Source organism: Ipomoea nil, unplaced genomic scaffold (assembly GCF_001879475.1).
Source record: "Ipomoea nil cultivar Tokyo-kokei standard unplaced genomic scaffold, Asagao_1.1 scaffold0982, whole genome shotgun sequence".
Classification (NCBI taxonomy): Eukaryota; Viridiplantae; Streptophyta; class Magnoliopsida; order Solanales; family Convolvulaceae; genus Ipomoea; species Ipomoea nil.
The window spans coordinates 1,166,105-1,177,377 of record NW_017617410.1 but is presented as its reverse complement, the minus strand read 5'-3'; the positions used below and the strand labels follow the sequence as shown (position 1 = coordinate 1,177,377).

The 11,273-nt window shown below is 35.5% G+C and overlaps 1 long non-coding RNA gene across 1 annotated transcript; it reads right to left on the bottom strand.

The window, feature by feature from the left end:
* Window positions 1-1,072: 1,072 nt before the first annotated feature.
* Window positions 1,073-10,817, bottom strand: LOC109179956. The gene is made up of 7 exons (XR_002054026.1): window positions 10,631-10,817; window positions 9,680-9,798; window positions 9,224-9,377; window positions 9,010-9,099; window positions 6,891-8,914; window positions 6,699-6,758; window positions 1,073-1,252 (listed from the first exon to the last, which is right to left on the bottom strand). It is a non-coding gene; the product is annotated as an uncharacterized LOC109179956 (long non-coding RNA).
* Between the last annotated feature and the right edge of the window lie 456 nt (window positions 10,818-11,273).

The following is an 11,273-nucleotide window of genomic DNA, read 5'->3' as shown; positions in this document are numbered from 1 at the left end:
CTTGAGACAAAATTAACCCTCTCTTTTTTAGCTTAAATTTGATGTCTGACATCTCTCTTTCGATCATAGTGTCACACAAAACGTCAATCAGTAGGCCAACCTCAATCAAGTATGTTTTGTCAAAACTCTTTATCTATTTTATTGCTTTCGTTATGCAATTCTTGGGTTTATTTACGTGTTACATAAATTTTCAAAAGCAAAATTTGAATTTGGTAATTTAAGATTTATAATAATAATAATAATAATAATAATAATAATAATAATAATAATAATAATAATAATAATGATAGTAATAATAATAATAATAATAAATATGGACATTTAATTTTGGACTTTATATTAGTTATTCCCTTTCAATTCCCATGTATACCAAACATTAGAATTGAAATTTTCAATAATTCTATTCAGGGACGGAGCCAGGAATTTTGTTGAGTGGGGGCGAAGAAGCAAAAGGCAAAATACATTTAAAAATATCACATACAAATAATATTGTTAAAATACAAAATACATTATAAATTACCGTACAAGGTTTATGATGAACGAACTACCGGATAAAACTCTTCTACGCACTCTCATATTTTGAAATCGACGTAAGATTGCTTCATTTGAAACTTGATCAAAAATATCTTTTTCAACAAATGGCACTAAGCAATCATGTAATAAATCATCACTAATGGATATAAATTGATATAACTGCCTCACTGCTCACACATTCATTCACAAAATCACAAATTGAACAAATCAACAAATTGCTCACAAATTGAACAAATCAACAATCTAGTAATCTACCAAACAGGCAAACTGCTCACATTCATGATTTATTATTCTGACCTGCAAATCTGCCAATTACCATATACCGTATACCGCCATTAGGCCATACCAAACTGGGGAACTGCTCTCTGCTCACATTCATTATTCAATATATTCATAATTCATAAACAAATCACTTAAGCACATAGAAAAAGCACATATATTAAATCGATTACAAATAAAATTAGAGAAATTAGGAATTTATTCATTTAGGGTTCCAAAAAATTAGAGAAATTAGAGATTTAGGGAAAAAATAAGAACCTAAGTCAGAAGACGATAGGGTAGAGGCGTTGAGGCGGTGTTCATGGCTTCTGTCCTGCTGAGCGGTAAGGCGGTGAGCCGGTAGAGAGCCTGAGAAGCGACGATTCGACGAACGGAGGCGGGAGACGGGGGAAGCAGAGCGACGACGACTGATGAGCTCTGCGAATCTGCGATCTGCAATCTAAAATCTGAAATAAGGAAAATAAAAAAAAAATTATATATATAGTACAACCCCAAAACGACGTCGTTTTGGGGCTGTATACTGCCCCCAGGCCAGTTCCGTCCCTGATTCTATTCTTACAAACCAAACAATGGAATTTAAATTTCCACTTTATTCCACATTATTACTCTTTCATCAAATTACCATTTTTTTTCACCTAATTCCCTCCATCCAATCAAATGCTCTGTTAGCCTTGCAATAGCATATAAGGAGATCACGCTTAATAATAACCGCTAAAATAATTATTAAAATTTCCTTTAATTTATATAGCAGCCTTGTAGTAGCATTTAAGGAAATTACGCTTAATAATAACCACTAAAAAAAAAATCTCCAATAAACAAAAAACAAAGGTCAAATAGACCATCAAACTACATACCAAACTGTAATTAGGTCACATAACTAAAAAAATTTACAATTGAGTCCCTGAATAACGCATATTCATGCAATTTAACCTAAAACAACTTGTTTACCTTTTACTATGCTGACTTGTCAGTTCCTTTATTGAAAACAATTTTTAAAATTATATTTTAATAATTTAATTTAATAATTTAAAATAAACGAATTATTGAAAAAAAAAAAAGAAAAAAAAAAAAAGAAGCCTCTAGGCTTGCCGGTCGAAGCCAAGGGGATCGTCTCCGGCCACCTAGCCATTGAGACAAGAGGACCCTTGTCTCCGGGCAGTCGGCCATGGAAACGAAGGGTCCCATTCGTCTCCAGCCTCAATGGAGACGAAGGGGACAGTCTCCATGGCTAGCCGGAGACGAAGCGGTTCCCTTCGTCTTCGGGTAGGATTTTTTTTTTTTTTTTTTTTATAATTTGAATATAATTATTTTATTTAAAATTATTAAAATAAAATTTTAAAAATAATTTTTAAATACAGTAACTAACACGTCATCATATTAACAAGTAAACAAGTTATTTTAGGTTAAATTGCATGAATTTGTGTTGTTCAGGGACCCAATTGTAATTTTTTTTTGAGTTCAGTGGCCTAATTGAGTTTGGTGTGTAGTTGGATGGCCTATTTGACCCTTATTCCAAAAACTAAAATTGACATTATCAAAATATATAGGTCCTGTTTGGTAAAATAATTAGCATATCAGCCAATTTTTGCTTGTTTGACCACTATTAGCTCTTTGATTTGGTTAAACAACCAATATGAGTGTTTAATTAATTAGCTTTTTGTAACAGCTTATTGTTCCAAAACACAAAAATTTAAAAAGTTGCTCAAAGTAGCTTTTTTCAATTAGCTTTTTGAGAAGGAATAATGTTCAAATTGGCCACTGAATGTAATTAACCTGAAAATGCAATTAGGCCATTGAACGAAAAATAAAAGTGCAATTAGGACACTGAACACTCCAAATATATGCAATTTCACTTGATAGCAGGTTACCTTCAATTTTAGCAGGTTACCTGCTTACGTGGCAGCTGAATTGACATTTTTAATAATTTTTAAATTATTTTTAACACTAAATTTTAAAAAAATTGGAAAAAAAAAACGATTGGGTGGCCGCTCCTCCCCCTCTTCCTTCGTCTCCGCCGGAGACGAAGGAAGTGGGGGGGGGGGGGGGGGGAGGGGAGGGTGTCGCCGGCGGCTACCCCATCGTTTTGTTTTTTAAATTTATTTGTTTTAACTTTTACTATTAAAATTATTTAAAATGCCAATATGTGTCACGTAAACAGGTAACCTGCTAAAATTGATTGTAACTAGCTATCATGTGAAATTGCATACATTTGGAGTGTTTTGTGGCCTAATTGCACCTTTTTTGAGTGTTCAATTGCCTAATTGCACTTTTTTTTTTTTTCGTTCAATGGCCTAATTGCATTTTCAGGTTACGTTCAGTGGCCAATTTAATTGAACCTTATTCCTTTTGAGAAAATCATTTTGTATGTAATTAGCTATCAGCTAACGGCTAATTTAACAAACATCTTTTTACAATCGACTAATTCTATCAACTAGTAAAGTCACTAACCCAATCAGCAAATTAACAGCTATTTACCAAACACTCCATAATCAAATACTTTACTAAAGGTGGGCAATTTATAACTGTAAATTAACCAAAAATAAAAGAAAGTATTATAGCGGAATCGATTCTTATATAGCTTAGGTAATAGACGTATATGGCGTATATATGTAGTGTTTTTACAATTGCTATATATGATAGCATATTTCAACGCATCAATTAAGTTTAATTTGATTCGCACAAGATCGACGTACTAGCTAGCTACCACGACAAGAACGCGAAAGGCTGTCTTTATTCTCAAGCTAGCCAGCTAGTACGTAGAAATTAAGAAAAGTAACAAATAAACGTAGAGGCATATATAGATATTTATATATAGAAAGTGAAAGATAGGACGGCAAGATTAACCTAACGTGATGTTGGGCGTACATATTCAGGTAATGAATAAGAGATGGTGGATGCATGGATGAAAATGAAGAAAAGTACGTGGGAGATCATGAGATTAGATTTCAGGAATATTATATTTGAATTGGTTTTGCTTTGGCTTCAAAACACGCATTGTACTTGGTTAATCCCCACCAGTAGAATAACTCCACATTTATTCCCTCAATCACTTTTCTGCAGTAGTGTCGGAGTTGAGCCATTTGGGGGATGGCTGAACTTGATTGCATGCTTTCCACGTACACTACACATGCATGCAGTGCCTTAATCGCATTATGTTACTTCACTATAATATATGCTCAGATGCTATTCCCCGGCATCCTGAATTGATATATGAGTCCTGGTGGGTTGTCGTTGTTTATTATATATATTATTTCTTATAATAATAATAATAATTAATTTTCTTGTGAAACGGGGAATTGGTGGAAAACTAGGGAGGTACTGTTGCATACATCTGTGGGAACTCAGAAATGATGTGCGCTTTTGTTTCATTTTTTTCCAAACAAATTCTAATGTGTTACATTCTCACTCAGCTAGCTACAAGATAAATGAACAAATTAAATACAACATTAGAAGGACAACAGTTTTATTTGTTGAAGAAAAAAATAGCACAAAATGGCGTTTTAAGTAGTTATTTTGTGGTATAAATATATGTGAGGTCCACATTCTATTTGAGTTGGGTCAAAGTGAATTCGGGTTCTTCATAATGAGGCGAAGAGATCGATATATTGTACATTCAAAACGGATAATTAGTGAATGAGAAAATGATTCTCAAGGTACACTCATTTGAGTTGAAAAATAAAGGTGGAAAGACTTGTAAGCAGCCTTTGTCCCACAGTGAAAAAAGAAGTGGATTTGCACCACTATATGTAATTTATGTACAATACCCTTTCAGAGGTAGTTGAATTGTATAACTTATACTCTTGCGCACAGAGGGAAAGATGCAAATTAGATCCAGAAAGGCTTTTCCAACTTAACTTAGAGGAGCCAGAGTACCATCCAGCTCGTTCTAGAGTTTTAATTCTTATACTATGAAAGGAGATTTAACAACATTGGAAAATCTGATCTGAAGCTTTCTCTCTCGAAAAACCTTGCCCATCTTCATCTTCAATCTCTGTGTTCTAACCACGTTCTAGTTCGCTAAGTTTAGCTGTTTGAGTGTTCAAACACTAAGTCAAAGCTTGTTTTATCCTTAATAAATTTTCGTCTTTTATGAAGGTTACATGGGTTGATTTTAATATCAGTTTAAATTCCATGTGTTAACTGCATTATTTTGACCACCGCCTCTCCTATATATACTTTGGATGATGAGCAGGAGATTTAACAACACTAGAAAATCTAAAGTTTTCTCTCTTGCAAAACCCTGCTCATCTCCCCCGTTCAATATAATCTCCCTCCCAACACCTACCACCCCAACTACAGAACATGCTTTCCTGTGACCCGCTCTAATACCAATTGTTAGGATGTACTTATCACTTGAAATTTGTAAAACGCAAGGAGTTGGTAACGCAGTTTGGGAAAACCCCAGTCTGCAAGGCACTTCTCAATTTGAGAATTTGCCTAAATCTACTAAAAGCTCAATATTTAAAGTACACTGTTTGGAACCTGCGATTACACAATAGAATGATCTTTCCTACCAAACTATTGTAACCTAAACACATGTACTATTTTCTAGGGGAATTTAGAATACTCTCGAAGACTCTCAGACCTCACAGAATAAGCTAGGGAATTCGTGAATCATAGTGATCAGATGGAAGGTCTTTATATAGCTAACTAATACTTATACACCCAGTAGAAGTATTATTCCTACTTTGTTTAGGTTTTGGATTTATATCCTTTATGCTTATCCTTTCTGAACTGGGATTCCATTTTGCTAAAGATTTTGACTAAACTTCTTGAGTCAACACTCTCCCCCTTTGTCAAATTTTTGACAAAAACCTTGATCTCTGTCTTTCTCCCCCTTAGTTGATGCCACAGTGGTGTTTGATTGATGGTTGATTAATGACACACTAGTACAAAATTGCACATTTGCTACTGTTGTAAATGACTTTTCGCAACTGTTCTACAACAGTCGCGGATACCATAGTCACTAAAAGTGTTGGACTTTCTGCCACTGTTGTACAACAGTCGCAGAATGTTGATAATCTGCGACCATTCTTTGATAAGAACAGTCGCGGATTATATTTTTATTTTTTTAATATTGAGTTATGCGACTGTCTTTCTAAAAGAACAGTCGCGGATTATCATTTTTATTTATTTTAATATTGAGTATACGCGACTGTTTTTACAAAGAAATAGTCGCGTATTCTATTTTTATTTTTTTTAAAAAAATAATTAATTTAAAAACCCCCTAATTTTTTATTTATCCTACCAGATAAATACTATACAATTCAACAATACTTGTTTCAAAATTTCATCCAAGACCAATAGCTCTAACAAAAACTAACAAATGTTAAATACCAAATTTTCATTAGTTAAAGAAAGAACTAATCCAATTGCAAGATGAAACTAGTTTCAGCTTGCACTACACTCAATAGCACATGGATCTACACAACTCTCCTTCAAATATGTGAAACAAACAAAAAACCATATATGTTCACTAACATACAAATACTAAGCAAGAATCAACTCTAGCTAGTCCAGAACTGAACTCAAGGTTCAATAATTAGGTGAATGCTACCCAAAGAACAAGGGAAATGTGGCATTGATGGGGTTTTTGTGTAGCAGAAGAGTCGAGCAAAATAGCAAATGCCTCAAGTTGCTAAGTACTACTGGTTTAAAAACTACAAATATTTATAGGCCCATGCTGGTTTATCAATTCATTTCAAGTAAAGCTCAATCTCTTCACACACACAACTAGTCTAGCTAACAAATGAGACAGAAAACAAGTTGATAACATCACTTAAAAATTAAAAGGCACATCACTTGAAGTGTGCATAAAACGTAAAATCATTGATACTTTCAAGTTTCAACACAGGGTAGGTGAGTTTATGGCATTGGTAACTTACATGTAACCCTTCTTTCCCGGCAAGCAACTTTGTAGTTTCTATGGCTTCATCACTTGAAATCTGATTTATTATACAATATCACAATTCACAAAGCACTATCTTTCACAACGGCCAATATGCAAACTAATCAACTTGCAGAATTAAATAATGAAAAAAAAAAAGATTAAACACACATCAAGAATGGCCACAAACCTGGATTTCTTTTGAACTGATCAAACCAATTAGCAAGACCCAAATCATCAGCCTCAGCATTCTCAAAATCCACAGAAGAAAAACCCATAAACAATTCAGCAAACCATACATAAAAACATTTTAAAAAAATCCCCAACTTTAAAAATGATTCTACAGTTGTGATACATTAGCAAGTAAACTCACTCCAAAACATTATTCGTTATATTGTAAGTTGAGACATGCAATATCTATCTATCAATTCATTCTTAACCTTCCTGATTGTAGCATGACCAACACTGTCCCAACTCCAGGTGTATGCTATACTTGGAGCCCACCCAGACCCCCCATTCTTAGCACAAGCCAAAACGGGACATCAAGGCTAAGCCCACTAAGGAGCTCCTTTAAAAGGAGCCCCCTAGCCTACAAACATAGCACATATAGCTAGGTCTTCATCTTCACTCCTGCCCAAGCCTACCTGCAAAAATGGCTTCATCTCTACACAACTGTAGATCCACCAAACAAAAGCTGCCCAGTGTTTCCACTGTCAGTCCCCTCAACATGCTGTAGCCCTCAGAAACTGTCCAGCTAGCAGTCCATCATCGGGCCAAGGGGAGAATGGATCTCAGCTATAAGCCTCATAGATCCAGCCTCCCATAAGACATCAAAGTATCCTAGTTCACCCCTTAGGATTGCACATCCATCATTGGGGGACCACAGAGGGAAGCCTCAGCAAATCTGCCTCATAGGCCTCTCCTCAACCATCCATAATATCCCTGACTAAAGGCAGAACAAGCCTCAGCCCTATAGGCCTCACAGGCTTGTTCCCCCCAGCCTGCTTGCTCACCCCTCAAGACTGCCAGGCCAAGCAGCCCATCATTGGGGTGCCTTATGCCATTTAGGACCTTACAGATCAGCCTTCATAAGCTTCACTTCTGCAATTTTCCTTTTAAGCTCCCAAAGAATTACCCAAGTGGCTCTTGCCACTCCAGTTTCTCCACAAATTCCTAGGCAGAACATATCTCAGTTGTTTAACCTCACTGATATGTTCCCCTAGGAGATGCAGGTTTTATGCTTATCAGATCTGGGCCCTACAGACCACCCATGAATTTATGGTTCAAAAACTAAATTTCCCAAAAGATACACCATCACATCAGTTCATAGCAGTCTGGTTACAAACATATTACAAATTAAAGCTAAGCTCAAAGCTTCCGCATTAGAAGAGTAATTGCGCGAGCCAATCAGATTCTCAGCAGCAAGAAACTAAAATTAAATGCAAACAAAAACAATCATTGCCGAGCTTGACTACAAACACAATTCAGAGGATAATAGGAAGTACATCACCCATCTAAAAACTTAAGCAAGTTCAAGGAACATAGGCTACGTCTGACAATGCAATTCTAATTCGCTGAAGCAAATAATCGACATGAATGGAATTTATGTATTTTGTATTTAGTAGCAAAAAATCACCAATATGAAAAATTAGTACCAGTATACATGATTACTATATACCTCGTGAAAGTCGAATTCTGGATCTTGAGCTTTTGAAAACCCATACACATGGGGATCCTTGGTAAGGTAGAATTCTTATACTTATGGTTCTCCCTGAATAGTCCCCTAAATACATCTGCCAACACGAGTAGAAACAGATACAACAACTTGTAGCTATATCACTCCCTAAATACATCTGCCAATATGCTACTTCACTCCTCTCTTACTTGTAGCTATATCTCCCTATATTCCTCCCTTTTCTTCTTTGTTCACTTATGCAGTTTCTCTCAATCTCATATAGCTATTTGCATCCCTCACACCTAAGCTTCCATTATCTCCAAACCAAAGCCAATTGCAACACTAACCCATTTGCTGTATCAACTTATTTTGGGTATAACACTAATAACTAAGCACGCATCCACTTGATAGCAGAAAGAATGCAAGGTTGCAGCACATATTTATAATAAAAAATTATAAAATATAAATGCCTTACTGAATCTGATGTTGATTCTTGCTTTTGAAATTATAAGGGTAGTGATATGAAATACTCTGTTCTTCTGTAAATAAGCAAGTAGAGAATATTAGGTGCCTAAAATGTAAAATAATAGATTCAATGAGCAATCATCTTTCACTCTTAGACAGATCATCTTACCAGTGAACCAGCAAGAACACCACATGTTTCTAAGTTTTTTGCTGTTTTAGCTTGTGTTAACCTCAAGAAATCGTCCATCATCCTTACTGGCTGTTATTAGAGAATACCGAAGGAAAGGCAACATCCATAAAAAAGTATAACTAGCAACCTTTAATAATAAACCAAAACTATAACTTCCTTAAGCAAAAACAAATGCCAGGTAATTAGAACTTACAATATGCAGATGTTGATAAGCATTAGAACCAGATGTAATGAAAAAATAAAGTTAACTTATCTCAGCACTAGGTCCATGCCATTGGTGACCATTTGGGCCTAAAAGGGACTGTCTTGACAGTGTTTCTTGCTTTGAAAGAGGTAAAGAGAGAGATCTGCACATATCAATGGGGTATAAAAGGTAAAAAGACATCCAATCCCAGGCCAAATGCCAATGCCTGAAAAGGGGCATTGCTGATTGCTCTAAGCCAATAAATCAACATTGATGGAAAAGCTTTGGTGTTTTCTGCTTGCTAGATTAATATGGCTAGACAGACATTTATTCTGTTTGAGGAAAACCCTTGTCATTTTAGCAGTTCTGGTTGCAAGTGAGAGCTAGTTTTTAATGCCTTCTAGTTGAAAGAAGCAGCATCTATTAGGGATAAGAGAATTAAATAAAAAGAAAAAGAAATCTTACCAGCATAGAAAAATCCAGGGATGTTCTTCTCCATGTTTTCAACTGCTTCCAGGACTGAATCATAGTCAAGACCATATAAAGGAAATGCTTTACTCCAGTAGACATGGCTGCAATAATCACTACAAAATATTCATTGTATTTCATTCATTATCTCGTGTCAATAAGAGCAAAGTCTAGAGGCTTTAGAAAATAGATGGTGGTGGTGTGCGACGTGGCGGGGGGCGAGCTTTAGATGAAAGTGACTAAAGAAGGGGGATGACATATTAGCATATGAAGAGCACAAACTTTAGTTACATTAAAATACAAAAATCAACCTCTCAATCATGACCATAGCAGGTCTACATACAACCATAATATCTGAAGAGATACACCTCCATAATATTTTTATGCATAAATTAAAGAAAAAGACAACAACCATATCTAGCTGAATTTTACTTCTATACATAATGAAACAAACTCTCCATTACAACTAAGCACCCACTTCGGGGACTAGATTGTTAAACAAGTTTTATAAACTAACGATGTAAGTTTGTAACTCTAAGCGATGAAAAATATCTCAAATTTAGTTTTCGTTTCCCGCACATATGTCAAAAAATATATCGGATAAGATCAGAATAGATCATCCAAATAGCTATAGCTGCTCATCACTACCAAAATCATCAACTCTCCATCATATCTAAACCCCACAACTTGTAATTAAAGTAGGGATTAAGAAAAAAGGATAAATATGATGGCAAATCCACAACTTTTAGACAGTGAGCTCTAATTTCGTGTTTACATGAAGGGAAACACTGGTTCTTGTTCTGCTTCCAAGTGTAAAAATTTTTAAGAGCTTGAACTTAGATTGTTAGCAAGCATAACGTAATATATGTACAGAGGTAGCCTATGTTGAGCAAATAATAATAAAACAAAAATATATTATTAAAAATTGAAAAAAAAAAACAGATGAACCTGCAGATCGGAAGGGCGGTGGTGGTAGCTGTGGCATCGCAGGGGAGCTGGAGGAGGGAACGACGAAGTTGCGTCGGTGGAGACGGCGTTGGCGACTGTGGCGTCGCGGTGGTGGGTGCGATGTGCGTCGCGGTAGTGGGTAGGCTGTGCGCCTGATCTAGATTTGGGGCTGAAGATCGATTTAGGGTTGAAGGATATTAGATCTGAACTCTATCTGTATTAGATTGATATTACACCACCGTTAATAAAAGAAACGGTGGCCGAATAAAAAGAAAATTCTTTTTATTATTTTTAAAATATACTTTTCACCACAGTTCGTGTAGGAAAGGTGGCGTTTTATTTTTATTTTTCGCCACTGTTTCAATTAGAAACTGTGGCGGAATCTAAAAGCATTATTTTAATATTTTAATCTGCATCCGTTACAACTAAGAACAGTTGCGGATTATCTATCAATTATTACGAAATTGTCACCGCGAATTTTTGAATTAAGAATACACTACTATTTTTTTAACAACAGTAGCTAAATGCCAGTCTCCTATGTCCTGTTTTGTACTAGTGACAGGTTAGATTGCCATCCCATGTGTAGCGTTTATCAGATGATCTTTTCCCCATCATAACACATTCATGTCTTTGGTTGTAGACT